This window comes from Rattus norvegicus, chromosome 4 (assembly GCF_021556685.1).
Source record: "Rattus norvegicus strain SHRSP/BbbUtx chromosome 4, alternate assembly SHRSP_T2T, whole genome shotgun sequence".
Classification (NCBI taxonomy): Eukaryota; Metazoa; Chordata; class Mammalia; order Rodentia; family Muridae; genus Rattus; species Rattus norvegicus.
Window position 1 is genome coordinate 24,383,288 of NC_141537.1, and position 23,088 is coordinate 24,406,375.

Genomic DNA, 23,088 nt, shown 5'->3' on the forward strand with positions numbered 1-23,088 from the left:
TTTCTTTCTTTCTTTCTTTCTTTCTTTCTTTCTTTCTTTCTTTCTTTCTTTCTTTCTTCCTTCCTTCCTTCCTCCCTCCCTCCCTCCCTCCCTCCCTCCCTCCCTCTCTCTCTCTCTCTCTCTCTCTCTTTCTTTCTTAATTCACTTTTCGTCCATATCACAGTTCCCCCTTCCTCCTCTCTTCTCAGTACTACCCGTATAAAATCCACCCTCCCATTGCACCCTCATATTCTCTTCAGAGAAGGGGCAGCCTCCTTTAGTTACCAGCCTACTGAGGCATCTAGACCAAGCAGGTTCATGCATATCTTCTCCAAGGCCAACCAGTCAGTCCAAGTAGGGGAGAAGGGGATCCAATGGCAGAGAACAGAGACAGAGACACTCCTGCTCCAATTGTAAGGGGACAAACATGAAGACAAGCTGCACATTCACAGCAAATGTGCAGGGTGTCTAGGTCCAGCTCTTGTATGCTACCTGGTTGGTGGCCCAGGCTCTATGAGTCTCCATGGTCCCAGGTTACATGACACTGCAGGTCTTGTAGTGTCCTTCATCCCTCCAACTTGCATTCCTGCTGAAAGTCTAAGCTTGTTCAACCACTTCAGACCCCAATTTGATAGTTTCTCTGAAAAACGGGAATAGTTCTACCTCAGGACACAGTTGTACCATTCGTGAGCATATACCCAAAAGATGCCCCACAACGCCACTATGACACTTTCTCAACTATGTTTATAAAAGCTTTACTATTTTTTTTATTAACTTGAGTATTTCTTATATACATTTCGAGTGTTATTCCCTTTCCCGGTTTCCGGGAAAACATCCACCTCCCCCCTCCCCTTCCTTATGGGTGTTCCCCTCCCCACCCTCCCCCCCTTGCCGCCCTCCCGCCCATCAATCTAGTTCAATGGGGGTTCAGTCTTAGCAGGACCCAGGGCTTCCCCTTCCACTGGTGCTCTTATTAGGATATTCATTGCTACCTATGAGGTCAGAGTCCAGGGTCAGTCCGTGTATAGTCTTTAGGTAGTGGCTTAGTCCCTGGAAGCTCTGGTTGCTTGGTATTGTTGTACATATGGGGTCTCGAGCCCCTTCAAACTCTTCCAGTTCTTTCTCTGATTCCTTCAACGGGGGTCCCGTTCTCAGTTCAGTGGTTTGCTGCTGGCATTCGCCTCTGTATTTGCTGTATTCTGGCTGTGTCTCTCAGGAGCCATCTACATCCGTCTCCTGTCGGGTCTGCACTTCTTTGCTTCATCCATCTTGTCTAATTGGGTGGCTGTATATGTATGGGCCACATGTGGGGCAGGCTCTGAATGGGTGTTCCTTCAGTCTCTGTTTTAATCTTTGCCTCTCTCTTCCCTGCCAAGGGTATTCTTGTTCCCCTTTTAAAGAAGGAGTGAAGCATTCACATTTTGATCATCCGTCTTGAGTTTCATTTATTCTAGGCATCTAGGGTAATTCAAGCATTTGGGCTAATAGCCACTTATCAATGAGTGCATACCATGTATGTCTTTCTGTGATTGGGTTAGCTCACTCAGGATGATATTTTCCAGTTCCAACCATTTGCCCACGAATTTCATAAAGTCGTTGTTTTTGATAGCTGAGTAATATTCCATTGTGTAGATGTACCACATTTTCTGTATCCATTCCTCTGTTGAAGGGCTCTGTTGGGTTCTTTCCAGCCTCTGGCTATTATAAATAAGGCTGCGATGAACATAGTGGAGCACGTGTCTTTTTTATATGTTGGGGCATCTTTGGAGTATATGCCCAAGAGAGGTATAGCTGGATCCTCAGGCAGTTCAATGTCCAATTTTCTGAGGAACCTCCAGACTGATTTCCAGAATGGTTGTACCAGTCTGCAACCCCACCAACAATGGAGGAGTGTTCCTCTTTCTCCGCATCCTCGCCAGCATCTGCCGTCACCTGAGTTTTTGATCTTAGCCATTCTCACTGGTGTGAGGTGAAATCTCAGGGTTGTTTTGATTTGCATTTCACTTATGACTAAAGATGCTGAACATTTCTTTAGGTGTTTCTCAGCCATTTGGCATTCCTCAGCTGTGAATTGTTTGTTTAGCTCTGAACCCCATTTTTTAATAGGGTTATTTGTCTCCCTGCGGTCTAACTTCTTCAGTTCTTTGTATATTTTGGATATAAGGCCTCTATCTGTTGTGGGATTGGTAAAGATCTTTTCCAATCTGTTGGTTGCCGTTTTGTCCTAACCACAGTGTCCTTTGCCTTACAGAAGCTTTGCAGTTTTATGCGATCCCATTTGTCGATTCTTGATCTTAGAGCATAAGCCATTGGTGTTTTGTTCAGGAAATTTTTTCCAGTGCCCATGTGTTCCAGATGCTTCCCTAGTTTTTCTTCTATTAGTTTGAGTGTGTCTGGTTTGATGTGGAGGTCCTTGATCCACTTGGACTTAAGATTTGTACAGGGTGATAAGCATGGATTGATCTGCATTCTTCTACATGTTGACCTCCAGTTGAACCAGCACCATATGCTGAAAATGCTATCTTTTTTCCATTGCATGGTTTGGCTCCTTTGTCAAAAATCAAGTGACCATAGGTGTGTGTGTTAATATCTGGGTCTTCAATTCTATTCCATTGGTCTATCTGTCTGTCTCTGTACCAATACCATGCAGTTTTTATCACTATTGCTCTGTAATACTGCTTGAGTTCAGGGATAGTGATTCCCACTGAAGTCCTTTTATTGTTGAGGATAGCTTTAGCTATCCTGGGTTTTTTGTTATTCCAGATGAATTTGCAAATTGTTCTGTCTAACTCTTTGAAGAATTGGGTTGGTATTTTGATGAGGATTGCATTGAATCTGTAGATCGCTTTTGGTAAAATGGCCATTTTTACTATATTAATCCTGCCAATCCATGAGCATGGGAGATCTTTCCATCTTCTGAGGTCTTCTTCAATTTCTATCTTCAGGGTCTTGAAGTTCTTATTGTACAAATCTTTTACTTGCATGGTTAAAGTCACACCGAGGTACTTTATATTTGGGTCTATTATGAAGAGTGTCGTTTCCCTAATTTCTTTCTCGGCTTGTTTCTCTTTTGTGTAGAGGAAGGCTACTTATTTATTTGAGTTAATTTTATACCCAGCCACTTTGCTGAAGTTGTTTATCAGCTTTAGGAGTTCTCTGGTGGAACTTTTGGGATCACTTAAATATACTATCATATCATCTGCAAATAGTGATATTTTGTCTTCTTCTTTTCCGATCTGTATCCCCTTGACCTCCTTTTATTGTCTGATTCCTCTGGCTAGAACTTCAAGAACTATATTGAATAAGTAGGGAGAGAGTGGGCAGCATTGTCTAGTCCCTGATTTTAGTGGGATTGCTTCAAGTTTCTCTCCATTTAGTTTAATGTTAGCAACTGGTTTGCTGTATATGGCTTTTACTATGTTTAGGTATGGGCCTTGAATTCCTATTCTTTCCAGGACTTTTATCATGAAGGGATGTTGAATTTTGTCAAATGCTTTCTCAGCGTCTAATGAAATGATCATGTGGTTTTGTTCTTTCAGTTTGTTTATATAATGGATCACGTTGATGGTTTTCCGTATATTAAACCATCCCTGCATGCCTGGGATGAAGCCTACTTGATCATGGTGGATGATTGTTTTGATGTGCTCTTGGATTCGGTTTGCCAGAATTTTATTGAGTATTTTTGTGTCGATATTCATAAGGGAAATTGGTCTGAAGTTCTCTTTCTTTGTTGGGTCTTTGTGTGGGTTAGGTATAAGAGTAATTGTGGCTTCGTAGAAGGAATTCGGTAGTGCTCCATCTGTTTCAATTTTGTGGAATAGTTTGGATAATATTGGTATGAGGTCTTCTATGAAGGTTTGATAGAATTCTGCACTAAACCCATCTGGACCTGGGCTCTTTTTGGTTGGGAGACCTTTAATGACTGCTTCTGTTTCCTTAGGAGTCATGGGGTTGATAACTGGTTTATCTGTTCCTGATTTAACTTTGGTACCTGGTATCTGTCTAGGAAATTGTCCATTTCCTGCAGATTTTCTAGTTTTGTTGAATATAGGCTTTTATAGTAAGATCTGATGATTTTTTGAATTTCCTCTGAATCTGTAGTTATGTCTCCCTTTTCATTTCTGATTTTGTTAATTTGGACACACTCTCTGCGTCCTCTCATTAGTCTGGCTAGGGTTTATCTATCTTGTTGATTTTCTCAAAGAACCAACTTTTGGTTCTGTTGATTCTTTCTATGGTCCTTTTTGTTTCTACTTGGTTGATTTCAGCTCTGAGTTTGATTATTTCCTGCCTTCTACTCCTCGTGGGTGTATTTGCTTCTTTTTGCTCTAGAGCTTTTAGGTGTGCTGTCAAGCTGCTGACATATGCTCTTTCCTGTTTTTTCTGCAGGCACTCAGCGTTTTGAGTTTTCCTCTTAGCACAGCTTTCATTGTGTCCCACAAGTTTGGGTATGTTGTACCTTCTTTTTCATTAAATTCTAAAAAGTTTTTAATTTCTTTCTTTATTTCTTCCTTGACCAGGTTATCATTGAGTAGAGCATTGTTCAATTTCCACGTATATGTGGGCTGTCTTCCCTTATTGTTACAGAAGACCAGTTTTAGGCCGTGGTGGTCCGATAGCACACATGGGATTATTTCTACCTTTCTGTACCTGTTGAGGCCCGTTTTTTGACCAATTATATGGTCAGTTTTGGAGAAAGTACCATGAGGAGCTGAGAAGAAGATATATCCTTTTGCTTTAGGATAGAATGTTCTGTAAATATCTGTTAAGTCCATTTGGCTCATGACTTCTCTTAGTCTGTTTATGTCTCTCTTTAAATTCTGTTTCCATGACCTGTCCATTGATGAGAGTGGGGTGTTGAAATCTCCTACTATTATTGTGTGAGGTGCAATGTGCGTTTTGAGCTTTAGTAAGGTTCCTTTTACGTACGTAGGTGCCTTTGTATTTGGGGCATAGATATTTAGGATTGAGAGTTCATCTTGGTGGATTTTTCCTTTGATGAATATGAAATGTCCTTCCTTATCTTTTTTGATGACTTTTAGTTGAAAATTGATTTTATTTTATATTAGAATGGCTACTCCAGCTTGCTTCTTCTGACCATTTGCTTGGAAAATTGTTTTCCAGCCTTTCACTCTGAGGTAGTGTCTGTCTTTGTCTCTGAGGTGTGTTTCCTGTAGGCAGCAGAATGCAGGGTCCTCATTGCGTATCCAGTTTGTTAATCTATTTCTTTTTATTGGGGAGTTGAGGCCATTGATGTTGAGAGATATTAAGGAATAGTGATTATTGCTTCCCGTTATATTCATATTTGGATGTGAGGTTATGTTTGTGTGCTTTTCTTCTCTTTGTTTTGTTGCCAAGATGATTAGTTTCTTGCTTCTTCTAGGGTATAGCTTGCTTCCTTATGTTGGGCTTTACCATTTATTATCCTTTGTAGTGCTGGATTTGTAGAAAGATATTGTGTAAATTTGGTTTTGTCATGGAATATCTTGGTTTCTCCATCTATGTTAATTGAGAGTTTTGCTGGATACAGTAACCTGGGCTGGCATTTGTGTTCTCTTAGGGTCTGTATGACATCAGTCCAGGATCTTCTGTCCTTCATAGTTTCTGGCGAGAAGTCTGGTGTGATTCTGATAGGTCTGCCTTTATATGTTACTTGACCTTTTTCCCTTACTGCTTTTAATACTCTTTCTTTATTTTGTGTGTTTGGTGTTTTGACTATTATGTGATGGGAGGTGTTTCTTTTCTAAAAGCTTTATTTGTAATAGCTAGAAACTTTAAGTAATCTAAAGGACCGAAGAATGGATTTTAAAAAAAAGTGGTACATGTACAACACAATGGAATAATATTTAGCTATTAAAAACAAGGACACTGGGAAAGGGGATACCATTTGAAATGTAAATAAGTAGCCAAGAAAAAAGAAAACAACAAAAACATCATTAATTTTGCAGGCAGACAGATGGAACTTGAGAATGTCATCCTGAGTGAGATAAACTAGACCCAGAAAGACACGTTTGGCAAGTATTCACTTATAAGTGGACATTAGTCAGAAACAGCAGGGCAACCATGCTACAAGCCACAGACCTAAAGATATTGGGCAATAAGGAGCTCTCAAGGGAGGATGTATGAATCTTGTTCAGAAGGGGAAACTAAATATTCTTCAGAGGAGGACAAAGAGAGGAAACTGCATAAGAGAACAGGTAAGGAGAGGAACAGGGATAGTGATCAGGCAGGGTGTGAAGTGGCATCTAGAGAGGACTGGGAGCAAAAACGGAAATGGGATGGGAGAAAGCTGGGATGGGACAGGTTACAGGGAATCTGTGGAGTGAATTTCACTTAGATTCCTATTAATCTAATAGGGGGACACAGAGACTGAAATGTTAACCGCCTGTAGTCAGGTAGAATTTCCCAACAAGAGACAGGGAAATCGACACATCAACAACAAAAACTTCAACCAGTACTTTGTCTTGCCAGAAATGTGTAGGGTTAAATATGCAGCATAGACTGGGGGAACAATATCCAATATTTACCCCAACTTGAGACCCAACCCATGTGAAAGAGCCAACCTCTGACACTATTCATGATAGACTTGCTTCCAGACAGGAACCTAAAACAACTGTCTCTGAGAGGGTTCAACCAGTAGTAGATAAAGTCAAATGCAGAGTCCTACAGTCAAACATCAGGTGGAGCCTGGGGAGTACTGTGGAAGGGGGATAGAGACAACTAGCTCGTTAATGAGATATTGTTCATAACTTTTCCAGAATTCTTACTTCCTGTGCAGCAAGTTTATGGACCTCAGAATTTTTCCAGAAAAGTATAACTCTTTTATTCCATTCTTAGCAGTATTTCTTTAAGGCTTGAGGCTTCCTCCAGAGACTTTGAGCTTCCTCACTCATTCACACTGTTAGGCATCTTCTTGACCATGTGTCTTTCCACCACTGCAGCTTAAAGAGCATAACTATTTCCTTCTCTCATCCATTGTCCTCTTCTGAGCAACAACAGTCATTTATTGTTTTTTGGGTTTTTTTTTCCTGCCCGGAACAGGTTCTTAGTCTAATTGACAAAACAATTTTCAATTTTAGAATAAAGTTAAAGTGAAGCATGATAAAAGAAGAGCCTTAAAACTGAAGCCCAGTTTCCTTTATGTAATTTAGGAGATACATAAAGATGCTATATTTAAAGTAACATTTAAAGAAATACTGTCTTAAGATGTTGATTTATATTGTGACAAACTGCATGCTAAAAGTATCTCAACAATGAAAAACAAAATGCCAACTTTCTGTCATTTAATTTGATAAATATGACTGTGATCATATTTACTGCTACTCTTATCAATGTTTTGGGGCAAAATTTCTTGACAATTTTGTAATAATTGAGAATCAACTAAACTTTAATCCTATGTAAATACTATAAAAAGTCTATTAAACAAATACTTGAACTGACTTTTTTATCTCTAAAACAGAATTCACTCTAATTACTTAGCTGCTGCATAAAGGTCTAAATTCTTCATTAAAATGTTCAGTTGTACCAAAAATAATTCAGATATTTTATGTGCACTTTGAGCTAAATTTCTCAAATAGCTAAATTACTTTATAAACCTATTCTATTCCAATTCCCACAAAGTTTTGGAAGAACAAAAATGATAAGCTTTGTCTTCAATAACTTAGTAACCATCTTTCATTTGCTCTATAATAAAGAGGATGTCAAAAAAAAAAAACACCTGGCTACCAATTTATAACAAAGCTGCTTAATAACATTAAATATGCTGATTGAATGGTTACAAGACCAAGAACTAAGAAAACTAACTTTAACAATCATCCCTTTATCTCAAGTAGCTGGCACATTTCATTCCACAAATGAAAATGTTAATCTATGACAATTACTTTAAGCAATACTAATGCTTTTGTTACAGGCTGGCGTTTTCTCATCTTCAATTAAACTTCAGCATGCCTTTGGAGCATAAGGACATTCACAAGGCAAATCAACTGCATACTTTTTTGTTAACTTCACAATGTCTAACCGTATTATCGTCAATGGTGCTATGTGTTATAAAATAGGCTTCTAGGCTTGTGGGACAGCCAAACAAAGACACCGGCGTGCCTGATGACATGCACTTGTATTATCTTTCTACCTTACACATACGCAAAATAAATAAATGTAATGATAGCTTTTTGAAAGTAAAAAAACATGCTGCTTAACTTTTTCTATAACATTTCTTTCATTTGTTCATCTATATTTCGCTTTTAAATGAAATAATTTTTATTGTAGAATTCCATACATGTATACAGTGAAATATGGTTATGTTTCCTCCTGTATTTCTCCTCCAAATTGCTCTGTACCTTCCCTAAAATACCCCCCTTCCAACTCTAAAATATCCTCCTTCCAACTTCATGTCTTCATTTATTAACAATTTTTCTTTGTAATAGACCATTAAGTCTAACCAATGCAGCCCAAATGTGTATGGGTGTTGGAATATAGCTGAAAACTGTCAGTGGGAACACACCTCAGTAAGACACATTCTACTTCTCCCAGAACCTATTACCTGAAAATAGCACTTCAGATATGCTTTTCTGAATCAGTGCACATTGTATACAAGTAACCATTTTAGTTTTGAGGTCACCAGTGTAATAGCCATGGCATGTTCATAAGATCCTGTTTCACATCACTCTTCCACAGCCTCCTACTCACTCTCATTCTTCCTGCTTCCTTCTATACAAGGGTCTTTGAGCCTTGACTAGAAGGGTGGTGACTAAGATGTACCATTAAGTGGGAGATCTCTTAGTGAGAATGTGACAGACTCTTATTTTCAGAAATTTGACCAAATGTGTATAACCATTGACTGCTGTCCGCTGTAAGAAACATAACTTACAAAGATTGAGAACATCTCAGATTTATTGGTATAAACATAACTATATAGAAGATAATTTAACAGCTTGACCACTTAGTTAAAAATAGTGAGTTATACCCTAAAATCCATAACCTGCCACTTTGAATGAGAGCTGATTCCTATCGTCCAGGACATTTGAATACTAGACACCCAAATTGTAGCATTATTTATAGAAGTTTAGTTTATGTTGTATTTTTGAAGAAAATGAATTGAAGAGTAGTCTTTCAGATTGTCTTCTCTAATTTGTGTTTAATTGACGATGTGAGAAGTCAACTTCCTGAGGTGGTCATGCAACCTCCAGCTACATCTTCCCTCCATGATGGGTTCTTATTCCTCTAGAAATATAAGCCACAATAAATAAACACTAACTTCCTTATGTTATGTAGGCCATGTTATTTTATCACAGAAACAGAAAAATAACCAATACACTTCTCTAGCCATAAGCTTTTGATCTTGATTATCATACCAAGTTTGGAGTTCTTTACTGTGTATCAGGCCTCAAAACCACTGAGAAAATGGTCAGCTACCCTATGAAAGCTGTGGTCAGCTACCCTATGAAAGCTATGGCACAGTTCCACAAGTGGACATATCTTGCTTTGCGAAGCATGTAGCATCCAGCTCTGGGGGGGGGGGGGAGACAGAGGGTCTATTGGTGACTTTCTCCTGAACAGCCTGTGCAGCTGTATGCTTTCACTGTAGTATGCTTGATATAGAATATCACCATCCTCTAGTTTTCTTTTTATCATTCAGTCTCATTTTAGTTTCATTGCCCTGGTGTTCAATTTGCCTCACAATTTCCCATTTACATTTTTTCTATTGTTTATCTACTTACTCCATAAAAGCAAGTCACATGGTTTCTGTTATAATTTCCTGGAATATATTCAAACCTGCCTAACATGAATACACATATTTAATTGTTACAAGTTATAATTTATATGAGAGAGGTAATGTTCAATTTTATTTGAGCCTGTGTTAACCCACAAAATATAATGTATTTTATTTTCATCCATCTTCCTGAAAATTAAATCAAATATAATTTTACCAGGTACACAATATTACTAAAAACGGGATCAAATCTCTGCTCATGTATATTCTAACATACAGAAAGAACAGTGCCATCAAAAATATTTAAGCAATTTAGGTTACTAGAATGACTCACAAGATAAAAACAATTATAGCTAAGCCTGATGGCTTGAATCCACATGCTACAGTGCAAAGATCAATATTACCTCTTTACTATAATGACATGCCATAGTATGTGCTTGGCCACATGCATATATACACAATAAATGCATGTACAACTCTTTATTGAGATTTTCTCTCTCGTATCACCCTGAGTAAAGTAACCCAGTCCCAAAAGGGCATACATGCTATATTTTCACTTATAAGTGGATATTAGCCATAAAATGCAAGTACCATGTTCCAGTGAACAGACACAAAGAAACTAGACAAGAAGGAAGGCCCAAGCAAGGAAACTTGAATCTCACTAGGAAGGGGGAATAAAATAATCATAAGAGGTAGATGGAGGGAAAAATTGGAAGGGAGAGGGGATAAATAGGGGAATGGGAGCTCAAGATAAAATATGTAGAAAGACAGGGATGATGGCTAGTAGGCCATAAAAACAAATGGAAATCTAAAACTGATTTAGGTGAGGAGATAGGGTAGGGGCAGACCTCCAGGACAAGACAGAGACTTAGGATAAGGGAGGCACAGAAAAATCAATGGAGATGCCTTAGCTGCCACTCACTGTATTAGGGATATGGAACCTGAAAAGGCCACCACTTGTAGCCAGGAAGGAACCCCAGTGGAGCAATAGAGACATCAACTCACCCACAAAACTTCAACCCCAAATTTTTCCTATCTATAAGAAATGCAGGAGCAGGTATGGACAGAGGCTGAGTGAATGGGCAACCAATAACTGGCCCAATTATGGAGACATCATGTGGACAAGCACCTATCCCTAGTAATATTAATGATACTCTGTTATGCTTGCAGACAGGAGCAAGTTGTCCTCTGAAAGGCCCCACCAGAAGCTGACTCAGTCAGATACAGAACCCCACAGCCAAACAGTGGATGATGCTTGGGGACTCTTTTGGGAAAATGGGAAGAAGGATTGCACACACCAAAGAAAAAAGGAACTCCAAGAAAGACAAAGAGAGTCAACTAACCTGGACCCTTGGGGTTCTTAGAGTCTGAACCACCAAGGGCTGGACCTAGACTTCCCTGCTAATATGAAGCAGATACACAGCTTGGTCTTCATGTGAGTCCTTGAAAAACTGTAACAGGGGCTACCACAAAAGCTGTTGCCTGTAAGTGGGATATGTATTTCTAGCTGCAAGCCTTGTTGGCCTCAGTGGAAGAGTAAGTACCTAGCCTTGCAAAGACTTGAAGTGCCAGGGTTGGGGGAATACCCAGGGGCCTCCACCGGCTCAGAGGAGAAGGGAAGGGAGGGATGATGGAAGTATTATGAGACAGGGTGACAGGGAAGGAGTAGTGAGAGGGATGCAAAATGAATAAGTTAAAAACATAAACTTAAATATTCTTGTTCTGCTACTGACACTCTAGCATATGCATCATCACACACAGACACACACACACATACACACATACATACAAACACAAACACATTAAATACATGTGCAAATATTTAAAGAACATCAATGTTTTTTGTGTTACTATAAATTTAAATAGGTTAAAATTATAAACTATGAAATCTATTTAAATAGAAAGTAATTATTAATGGATAAATACAAACCAAATATTTCAAAATCAAGAGACAGAGAGAGAGAGAGAGAGAGAGAGAAAGAGAGAGAGAGAGAGAGAGAGAGAGAGAGAGAATTATGATCTCAAAGGAATACCATTCTATGACAATCACTATGACCACTTGCAAAGTTTTAAAGATAGACTTAACTTTTATAGTTGAAATTTGCCTTTGGCTCTACCAGTGTTTATTGTCAAAAAAACCTTTCTCAGAAATTAAAATAAGCCTGAACATCAGTTTTCTAAGAAAATAACCACTAACAAGGAGGTCAACAGTATGCAATCTTACAGAGAATGTATTAGCTTCTTATTTTGAAAGAAAATTTCCTTTTATGTAAAAATACATCAGTAACAAAGGTTATAGCTGGTAACTTGGTGTTAATATGCCTCTAACATGTTTTGTATTTTATGCCGTTTTGGGGAGCTTCCTCATTGCTTCACATTCTTTGTATTCCCAGGACATAGACAAGAGTGCTCCTTCAGAATCATGCATAGTATTTCATTGAGCTATTTATATTTCTTTCTTTCTCTAGAGATAAAAATCACAAGAGATTTTCTATACTTTGAGAAAATTCCAAATATTACTATCATGCATATCAAATATTTGGGGCTATGAGTCCTGTTTGAATATGTACAGTATATTTGCCAGAAGGTTATCTTTAATGTGAATAATAGCTTGACTCTACCTATAAAGTAAAGTGCTCACGAAGTATAACAAACTCTTTCAAGACAGCAAAAATGTGTCATTGTAAAGATACATCAATAAAGCACAGTGCCACTGTGAGCATTTTCCACACATTGTACTAAGCACTGAATCCATTTTAGAATCCTTTGCTGTACTGTAGACCACAGAAGTACATATTTCATTGTTTTAAAATAATATGACATGTACAGGAGCCACTATGCAAAATGAAATTTGATGTGAACTATAATTACATACAGAAGCAAAACTAGTTATAACAGAATTTATCACTCTTATTATCAAAACAGAAACAATGAACTTTACAAATTAACTTATTTCTGTTTCATTTTTTCAATTAACCTTCAGCCTTTTTTCCCATGTATAGCAAAAATGAACCACCTTAATAATGATAGGAACTATATAAGACAGAATAAACCTAAACTGTAGTTTTGAAAGCAAAGTGATCTTTGTGTTTGAGGATTGTAGCACAGTTGTCCTATATTTTGTGGCTTATAATACTTATATGCGAGTACATACCATATGCGTCTTTCTGTGTCTGGGTTACCTCACTCAGGATATTTTCCAGTTTTATCCATTTGCCTGCAAATTTCATGATGTTCTTATTTTGAATAACAGAGTAGTATGTCATTGTAGAAATGTAGCACACATTCTTTATCCATTCATTGGTTGAGGGACATCTAAGTTGTTTCTAGGTTCTGGATATTATGAATAAAGCTGCTATAGTTTAACAAGTGTCCTTCTGTTAAGGCAGAAAAACATTTTTGGCTGTATGCCCAGAAGTGATATAGCTATATCTTGAGGTAAAACTATTCCATAGTTTCTGGAAAAAAAAACCCAGCAAATAGATTTTCAAAGCAGTTGTACAAGTTTGCAAGCTCACCACCAATGTGGGAGTATTCTTGCTCCACATCCTTCTCACCATGTGTTGTCACTTGAGCTTTTGACCTTAGCCATTCTGATGGATGTAAGATGGACTCTTGGGGTTGGTTTGATTTTCATTTTCCTGATGACTAAGGATTATGAGGATTTCTTTAAATGCTTTTTGGCCATCTAGAAATTCCTGTGTTTAGAATTCTGTTTAGTGTCATACCCTTCTTTTTAAATTTCTTTATTTGGTTTGAAGGTGTGCACCTTCTTGAGTTCTTTTCATAAAGTGGATATTAGCTCTCAGTCCAGTGTAGGGTTGGTGATAAACTTTTCCCATTTTGTAGGCTGTTGTTCTGTCCTGTTGATAGTGTTTTGCCTTACAAAAGCTTTTAAGTTTCATGAGTTCCCATTTATTAATTTTTGACCTTACTGCCCGAGCTGTTGATATTACGTTCAGGAAGTTGTCTCCTGTACCTATGTATACAGGGATATTCCATGGCTTCTCTTCTATCAGACTTAGCATATTTGGTTTTACATTGATGTCTTTGATCCACTTTTTCTTCAATTTTGTGCAAAATGATAACCATGGAACTATTTGCATTCTTCTACTGGAGATACCCCCTTAGATCAGCAACATCAACCATACAGGATGCATGAGATAAAAGTAGGCCCTCTACATATATGTAACAGATATGAACCTTGGTCTTTGTGTGAGACCACTAACAACAAGAGTAAGGGTTGTCTCTTACTCTATTGCCTCTTTTTCAATCGCTTATCCCTTTTTGGGCAGCGATGTGTAGCAACAGGAGGAGAAGATCCCATAGGCAAAGTTCTCTTATTGTTGAGAATAGTTTTCACTATCATGGGTTTTTGTTGTTCCAAATGAAGTTGAGAATTGCTCTTTCTATATTGGTGAAGAACTGAGTTAAAATTTTGATGGAGATTGCATTGAATATATGAATTTCATATGGTAAAATGGCCACTTTTACTATGTTAATTGTGCAGATCCATGAGCATGGAAGATGTTTCCAACTTGTGAACTCTTCCTCAATTTCTTTCTTCAGAGACTTGCAGTTCTTTTCATATAAATCTTTCACTTGCTTTGTTAGAGTCACACCAAGATATTTTATATTATTTGTGACTATTGTGAAGGGTATTGTTTCCGTCACTTCTTTCTTTTTTTTTTTTTTTTATTAACTTGAGTATTTCTTATATACATTTCAAGTGTTATTCCCTTTCCCGGTTTCCGGGCAAACATCCCCCTCCCCCTCCCCTTCCTTATGGGTGTTCCCCTCCCAACCCTCCCCCCATTGCCGCCCTCCCCCCATAGACTAGTTCACTGGGGGTTCAGTCTTAGCAGGACCCAGGGCTTCCCCTTCCACTGGTGCTCTTACTAGGATATTCATTGCTACCTATGGGGTCAGAGTCCAGGGTCAGTCCATGTATAGTCTTTAGGTAGTGGCTTAGTCCCTGGAAGCTCTGGTTGCTTGACATTGTTGTACTTTTGGGGTCTCAAGCCCCTTCAAGCTATTCCAGTTCTTTCTCTGATTCCTTCAACGGGGGACCTATTCTCAGTTCAGTGGTTTGCTGCTGGCATACGCCACTGTATTTGCTTTATTCTGGCTGTGTCTCTCAGGAGTGATCTACATCCGGCTCCTGTCGGTCTGCACTTCTTTGCTTCATCCATCATGTCTAATTGGGTGGTTGTATATGTATGGGCCACATGTGGGGCAGGCTCTGAATGGGTGTTCCTTCAGTCTCTGTTTTTTTTTTTTCATTTTTTTTTATTAACTTGAGTATTTCTTATATACATTTCAAGTGTTATACCCTTTCCCGGTTTCCGGGCAAACATCCCCCTCCCCCCTCCCTTACCTTATGGGTGTTCCCCTCCCAACCCTCCCCCCATTGCCGCCCTCCCCACATAGTCTAGTTCACTGGGGGTTCAGTCTTAGCAGGACCCAGGGCTTCCTCTTCCACTGGTGCTCTTACTAGGATATTCATTGCTACCTATGGGGTCAGAGTCCAGGGTCAGTCCATGTATAGTATTTATGTAGTGGCTCAGTCCCTGGAAGCTCTGGTTGCTTGACATTGTTGTACTTTTGGGGTCTCGAGCCCCTTCAAGCTCTTCCAGTTCTTTCTCTGATTCTTTCAACAGGGGACCTATTCTCAGTTCAGCGGTTTGCTGCTGGCATTCGCCTCTGTATTTGCTGTATTCTGGCTGTGTCTCTCAGGAGCGATCTACATCTGGCTCCTGTCGATCTGCACTTCTTTGCTTCATCCATCTTGTCTAATTGGGTGTCTGTATATGTATGGGCCACATGTGGGGCAGGCTCTGAATGGGTGTTCCTTCAGTCTCTGTTTTAATCTTTGCCTCTCCTTTCCCTGCCAAGGGTATTCTTTCCCTCATTTAAAGAAGGAGTGAAGCATTCACATTTTGATCATCCGTCTTGAGTTTCGTTTGTTCTAGGGATCTAGGGTAATTCAAGCATTTGGGCTAATAGCCACTTATCAATGAGTGCATACCATGTATGTCTTTCTGTGATTGAGTTAGCTCACTCAGGATGATATTTTCCAGTTCCAACCATTTGCCTATGAATTTCATAAACTCGTTGTTTTTGATAGCTGTGTAATATTCCATTGTGTAGATGTACCACATTTTCTGTATCCATTCCTCTGTTGAAGGACATCTGGGTTCTTTCCAGTTTCTGGCTATTATAAATAAGGCTGCGATGAACATAGTGGAGCACGTGTCTCTTTTATATGTTGAGGCATCTTTTGGGTATATGCCCAAGAGAGGTATAGCTGGATCCTCAGGCAGTTCAATGTCCAATTTTCTGAGGAACTTCCAGACTGATTTCCAGAATGGTTTTACCAGTCTGCAATCCCACCAACAATGGAGGAGTGTTCCTCTTTCTCCACATCCTCGCCAGCATCTGCTGTCACCTGAGTTTTTGATCTTAGCCATTCTCACTGGTGTGAGTTGAAATCTCAGGGTTGTTTTGATTTGCATTTCCCTTATGACTAAAGATGTTGAACATTTCTTTAGGTGTTTCTCAGCCATTCGGCATTCCTCAGCTGTGAATTGTTTGTTTAGCTCTGAACCCCATTTTTTAATAGGGTTATTTGTTTCCCTGCGGTCTAACTTCTTGAGTTCTTTGTATATTTTGGATATAAGGCCTTTATCTGTTGTAGGATTGGTAAAGATCTTTTCCCAATCTGTTGGTTGCCTTTTTGTCCTAACCACAGTGTCCTTTGCCTTACAGAAGCTTTGCAGTTTTATGAGATCCCATTTGTCGATTCTTGATCTTAGAGCATAAGCCATTGGTGTTTTCTTCAGGAAATTTTTTCCAGTGCCCATGTGTTCCAGATGCTTGCCTAGTTTTTCTTCTATTAGTTTGAGTGTGTCTGGTTTGATGTGGAGGTCCTTGATCCACTTGGACTTAAGCTTTGTACAAGGTGATAAGCATGGATTGATCTGCATTCTTCTACATGTTGCCCTCCAGTTGAACCAGCACCATTTGCTGAAAATGCTGTCTTTTTTCCATTGGATGGTTTTGGCTCCTTTGTCAAAAATCAAGTGACCATAGGTGTGTGGGTTCATTTCTGGGTTTTCAATTCTATTCCATTGGTCTATCTGTCTGTCTCTGTACCAATACCATGCAGTTTTTATCACTATTGCTCTGTAATACTGCTTGAGTTCAGGGATAGTGATTCCCCTTGAAGTCCTTTTATTGTTGAGGATAGCTTTAGCTATCCTGGTTTTTTTGTTATTCCAGATGAATTTGCAAATTGTTCTGTCTAACTCTTTGAAGAATTGGATTGGTATTTTGATGGGGATTGCATTGAATTTCTAGATTGCTTTTGGTAAAATGGCCATTTTTACTATATTAATCCTGCCAATCCATGAGGATGGGAGATCTTTCCATCTTCTGAGGTCTTTTTCAATTTCTTTCCTCAGTGTCTTGAAGTTCTTATTGTACAGATCTTTTACTTGCTTGGATAAGGTCACACCGAGGTACTTTATATTATTTGGGTCTATTATGAAGGGTGTCGTTTCCCTAATTTCTTTCTCGGCTTGTTTCTCTTTTGTATAGAGGAAGGCAACTGATTTATTTGAGTTAATTTTATACCCAGCCACTTTGCTGAAGTTGTTTATCAGCTTTAGTAGTTCTCTGGTGCAACTTTTGGGATCACTTAAATATACTATCATGTCATCTGCAAATAGTGCTATTTTGACCTCTTCTTTTCCGATCTGTATCCCCTTGATCTCCTTTTGTTGTCTGATTGCTCTGGCTAGAACTTCAAGAACTATATTGAATAAGTAGGGAGAGAGTGGGCAGCCTTGTCTAGTCCCTGATTTTAGTGGGATTGCTTGAAGTTTCTCTCCATTTAGTTTAATGTTAGCAACTGGTTTGCTGTATATGGCTTTTACTATGTTTAGGTATGGGCCTTGAATTTCTATTCTTTCCAGGACTTTTATCATGAAGGGGTGTTGAATTTTGTCAAATGCTTTCTCAGCATCTAATGAAATGATCATGTGGTTCTGTTCTTTCAGTTTGTTTATATAATGGATCACGTTGATGGTTTTCCGTATATTAAACCATCCCTGCATGCCTGGGATGAAGCCTACTTGATCATGGTGGATGATTGTTTTGATGTGCTCTTGAATTCGGTTTGCCAGAATTTTATTGAGTATTTTTGCGTCGATATTCATAAGGGAAATTGGTCTGAAGTTCTCTTTCTTAGTTGTGTCTTTGTGTGGTTTAGGTATAAGAGTAATTGTGGCTTCGTAGAAGGAATTCGGTAGTGCTCCATCTGTTTCAATTTTGTGGAATAGTTTGGATAATATTGGTATGAGGTCTTCTATGATGGTCTGATAGAATTCTGCACTAAACCCGTATGGACCTGGGCACTTTTTGGTTGGGAGAACTTTAATGACTGCTTCTATTTCCTTAGGAGTTATGGGGTTGTTTAACTGGTTTATCTGTTCCTGATTTAACTTCGATATTTGGTATCTGTCTAGGAAATTGTCCATTTCCTGAAGATTTTCAAGTTCTGTTGAATATAGGTTTTTATAGTAAGATCTGATGATTTTTTGAATTTCCTCTGAATCTGTAGTTATGTCTCCCTTTTCATTTCTGATTTTGTTAATTTGGATACACTCTCTGTGTCCTCTCGTTAATCTGGCTAATGGTTTATCTATCTTGTTGATTTTCTCAAAGTACCAACTTTTGGTTCTGTTGATTCTTTCTATGGTCCTTTTTGTTTCTACTTGGTTGATTTCAGCTCTGAGTTTGATTATTACCTGCCTTCTACTCCTCCTGGGTGTATTTGCTTCTTTTTGTTCTAGAGCTTTTAGGTGTGCTGTCATGCTGCTGACATATGCTCTTTCCTGTTTCTTTCTGCAGGCACTCAGCGCTATGAGTTTTCCTCTTAGCACAGCTTTCATTGTGTCCCACAAGTTTGGGTATGTTGTACCTTCATTTTCATTAAATTCTAAAAAGTTTTTAATTTCTTTCTTTATTTCTTCCTTGACCAGTTTATCATTGAGTAGAGCATTGTTCAATTTCCACGTATATGTGGGCATTCTTCCCTTATTGTTATTGAAGACCAGTTTTAGGCCGTGGTGGTCCGATAGCACGCATGGGATTATTTCTATCTTTCTGTACCTGTTGAGGCCCGTTTTTTGACCAATTATATGGTCAGTTTTGGAGAAAGTACCATGAGGAGCTGAGAAGAAGGTATATCCTTTTGCTTTAGGATAGAATGTTCTGTAAATATCTGTTAAGTCCATTTGGCTCATGACTTCTCTTAGTCTGTCTACGTCTCTGTTTAATTTCTGTTTACATGATCTGTCCATTGATGAGAGTGGGGTGTTGAAATCTCCTACTATTATTGTGTGAGGTGCAATGTGCGTTTTGAGCTTTAGTAAGGTTTCTTTTACGTATGTAGGTGCCCTTGTATTTGGGGCATAGATATTTAGGATTGAGAGTTCATCTTGGTGGATTTTTCCTTTGATGAATATGAAGTGTCCTTCCTTATCTTTTTTGATGACTTTTAGTTGGAAATATATTTTATTTGATATTAGAATGGCTACTCCAGCTTGCTTCTTCTGACCATTTGCTTGGAAAGTTGTTTTCCAGCCTTTCACTCTGAGGTAGTGTCTGTCTTTGTCTCTGAGGTGTGTTTCCTGTAGGCAGCAGAATGCAGGGTCCTCGTTGCGTATCCAGTTTGTTAATCTATGTCTTTTTATTGGGGAGTTGAGGCCATTGATGTTGAGAGATATTAAGGAATAGTGATTATTGCTTCCGTTATATTCATATTTGGATGTGAGGTTATGTTTGTGTGCTTTTCTTCTCTTTGTTTTGTTGCCAAGACGATTAGTTTCTTGCTTCTTCTAGGGTATAGCTTGCTTCCTTATGTTGGGCTTTACCATTTATTATCCTTTGTAGTGCTCGATTTGTAGAAAGATGTTCTGTAAATTTGGTTTTGTCATGGAATATCTTGGTTTCTCCATCAATATTAATTGAGAGTTTTGCTGGATACAGTAACCTGGGCTGGCATTTGTGTTCTCTTAGGGTCTGTATGACATCAGTCCAGGGTCTTCTGGACTTCATAGTTTCTGGCGAGAAGTCTGGTGTGATTCTGATAGGTCTGCCTTTATATGTTACTTGACCTTTTTCCCTTACTGCTTTTAATATTCTTTCTTTATTTTGTGCGTTTGGTGTTTTGACAATTATGTGACGGGAAGTGTTTCTTTTCTGGTCCAATCTATTTGGAGTTCTGTAGGCTTCTTGTATGTCTATGGGTATCTCTTTTTTTAGGTTAGGGAAGTTTTCTTCTATGATTTTGTTGAAGATATTACTGGTCCTTTGAACTGGGAGTCTTCACTCTCTTCTATACCTATTATCCTTAGGTTTGATCTTCTCATTGAGTCCTGGATTTCCTGTATGTTTTGGACCAGTAGCTTTTTCCGCTTTACATTATCTTTGACAGTTGAGTCAATGATTTCTATGGAATCTTCTGCTCCTGAGATTCTCTCTTCCATCTCTTGTATTCTGTTGGTGAAGCTTGTGTCTACAGCTCCTCGTCTCTTCTTTTGGTTTTCTATATCCAGGGTTGTTTCCATGTGTTCTTTCTTGATTGCTTCTATTTCCATTTTTAATTCCTTCAACTGTTTGATTGTGTTTTCCTGGAATTCTTTCAGGGATTTTTGTGTCTCCTCTCTATGGGCTTCTACTTGTTTATTTATGTTTTCCTGGAATTCTTTCAGGGATTTTTCTGTCTCCTCTCTATGGGTTTCTACTTGTTTATTTATGTTTTCCTGGAATTCTTTCAGGCATTTTTGCGATTCCTCTCTGTAGGCTTCTACTTGTTCTCTTAGGGAGTTCTTCACGTCTTTCTTGAAGTCCTCCAGCATCATGATCAAAAATGATTTTGAAACTAGATCTTGCTTTTCTGGTGTGTTTGGATATTCCATGTTTGCTTTGATGGGAGAATTGGGCTCCGATGGTGCCATGTAGTCTTGGTTTCTGTTGCTTGGGTTCCTGCGCTTGCCTCTCGCCATCAGATTATCTCTAGTGTTACTTTGTTCTGCTATTTCTGACAGTGGCTAGACTGTCCTATAAGCCTGTGTGTCAGGAGTGCTGTAGACCTGTTTTCCTCTCTTTCAGTCAGTTATGGGGACAGAGTGTTCTGCTTTCGGGCGTGTAGTTTTTCCTCTCTACAGGTCTTCAGCTGTTCCTGTGGGCCTGTGTCTTGAGTTTACCAGGCAGCTTTCTTGCAGCAGAAAATTTGGTCTTACCTGTGGTCCGGAGGCTCAAGTTCGCTCGTGGGGTGCTGCCAGCGGGCTCTCTGCAGCGGCAGCAACCAGGAAGACCTGTGCCGCCCCTTCCGGGAGCTTCAGTCCACCAGGGTTCCAGATGGTCTTTGGCTTTTTCCTCTGGCGTCCGAGATGTGTGTGCAGAGAGCAGTCTCTTCTGGTTTCCCTGGCTTGTCTGCCTCTCTGAAGGTTTAGCTCTCCCTCCCACGGTATTTGGGTGCAGAGAACTGTTTATCAGGTCTGTTTCCTTCAGGTTCCGGCGGTGTCTCAGGCAGGGGTCCTGCCACTCCTGGGCCCTCACCCACGGGAGCCCAGAGGCCTTATATAGTTTCCTCTTGGGCCAGGGATGTGGGCAGGGGTGAGCAGTGTTGGTGGTCTCTTGTGCTCTGCAGCCTCAGGAGTGCCCACCTGACCAGGCGGTTGGGTCTCTCTCTCTGGGAGCAGAGAGCTGCTGCGGTCCGGGATCCGTCGGTGTGGGACTTCCATTTCCCTCATTTCTTTCTTTTCCCATTTATACTTTGAGTAGATGAAGGCTACCTATTTTTTTGAGTTAATTTTTATATCCAGCCACTTTGCTGAATTTGTTTATCATCTGAAAGACTTATCTGGTACAATTTTTGGAATCACTTAACTATGCAATCGTATTACCTGCAAATAGTGGTATTTTGACTTCTTCCCTTCCCATTTGGGATACAAAGGGATATTTGGCCTCCTTTTGTTTTCTATTTGCTCTGTCTAGAACTTTGAGTACAATATTCCGTAGACAGGGAGGTAGTGGACAGTCTTGTCTAGTCCCTGATTTTAGTAGAATTGCTTCAAGTTTCTTTCCATTTAGTTTGATATTGGCTACTGGTTTGTTGTACATTGTTTTTCTTATGTTTAGGTATGGGTCTTGAATTCCTAATCTTTCTAAGACTTTTAAGATGACGGCCTATTGATTTTTTTGTCAAATGCTTTCTCAGGATCTACTGAGATGATCATGTGCTTTTTTATTTTCTTTGAAATATTTATATAGTAAATTATGTTAATGGATTACCATATTTTGAATCATCCCAAAATCCCTAGAATGAAGCCTACTTGATCATGGTGAATGATTATTTTGGTGTATTCTTGGATTTGATTAGCAAAAATTTTATTGAATATTTTTGCATTGAACAACAAAAAACACAGGATAGCAAAATCTATTCTGAACAGCAATAGCAACGCTGGGGGAATCACCATCCCTGACCTCAAGCTGTACTACAGAAAAATGGTGACAAAAAAACCTAAAACCAAAAACCAAACAAATGAAACAACAACAACAACAACAACAACAACAACAACAACAACAACAAAAAACAGCGCATAGTACAGAGATAGACAGGTAGAATAATGGAATAGAATTGAAGATTCCAGAGTGAACCCACATAACTGATCACTTGACCTCTGACAAAGAAACAAAAATCACCCAGTAGAAAAAAGACAGATTTTCACCAAATATTGCTATTTCAACTGAAGTTCAGCATGTAGAAGAATACAAATTGACCTATTCTTTTCTCCTGTTCAAAGCTCAAGTCCAAACAGATCAAAGACCTCCACATAAAACCAGATACACTGAAACTAATTGAAGAGAAAGTGGGGAAAAGCCTGTAACACTTAGGCACAGGTGAAAATTCCTGAACAGAATACTAATTGCTTACACTCTAAGATCAAGAATCATCAATGGAACCCCATCAAACTGTGCTTCTGTAAGGCAAAGGACACTGTCAATAGGACAAAACAGTAACCAACCGATTGGAAAATGTTTTTACAAGTCTAACATCTGATAGAGGGCTAATATCTAATATATACAAAGAATTCAAGAAGTTATACACAAGAGAATGAAATAACCCTATTAAAAATGGGGTACATAGCTAAACAAAGAATTCTCAACTGAGGATTATCGAATGGCTGAGAAGCACTTACAGAAATGTTCAACATTCTTAGTCATCAAGGAAATGCAGTCAAATAACACTGAGATTCCACCTCACATTAGTCAGAAAGGCTAAGATCACAGACTCAGGTGACAATAGATTCTGACAAGGATGTGGAGAA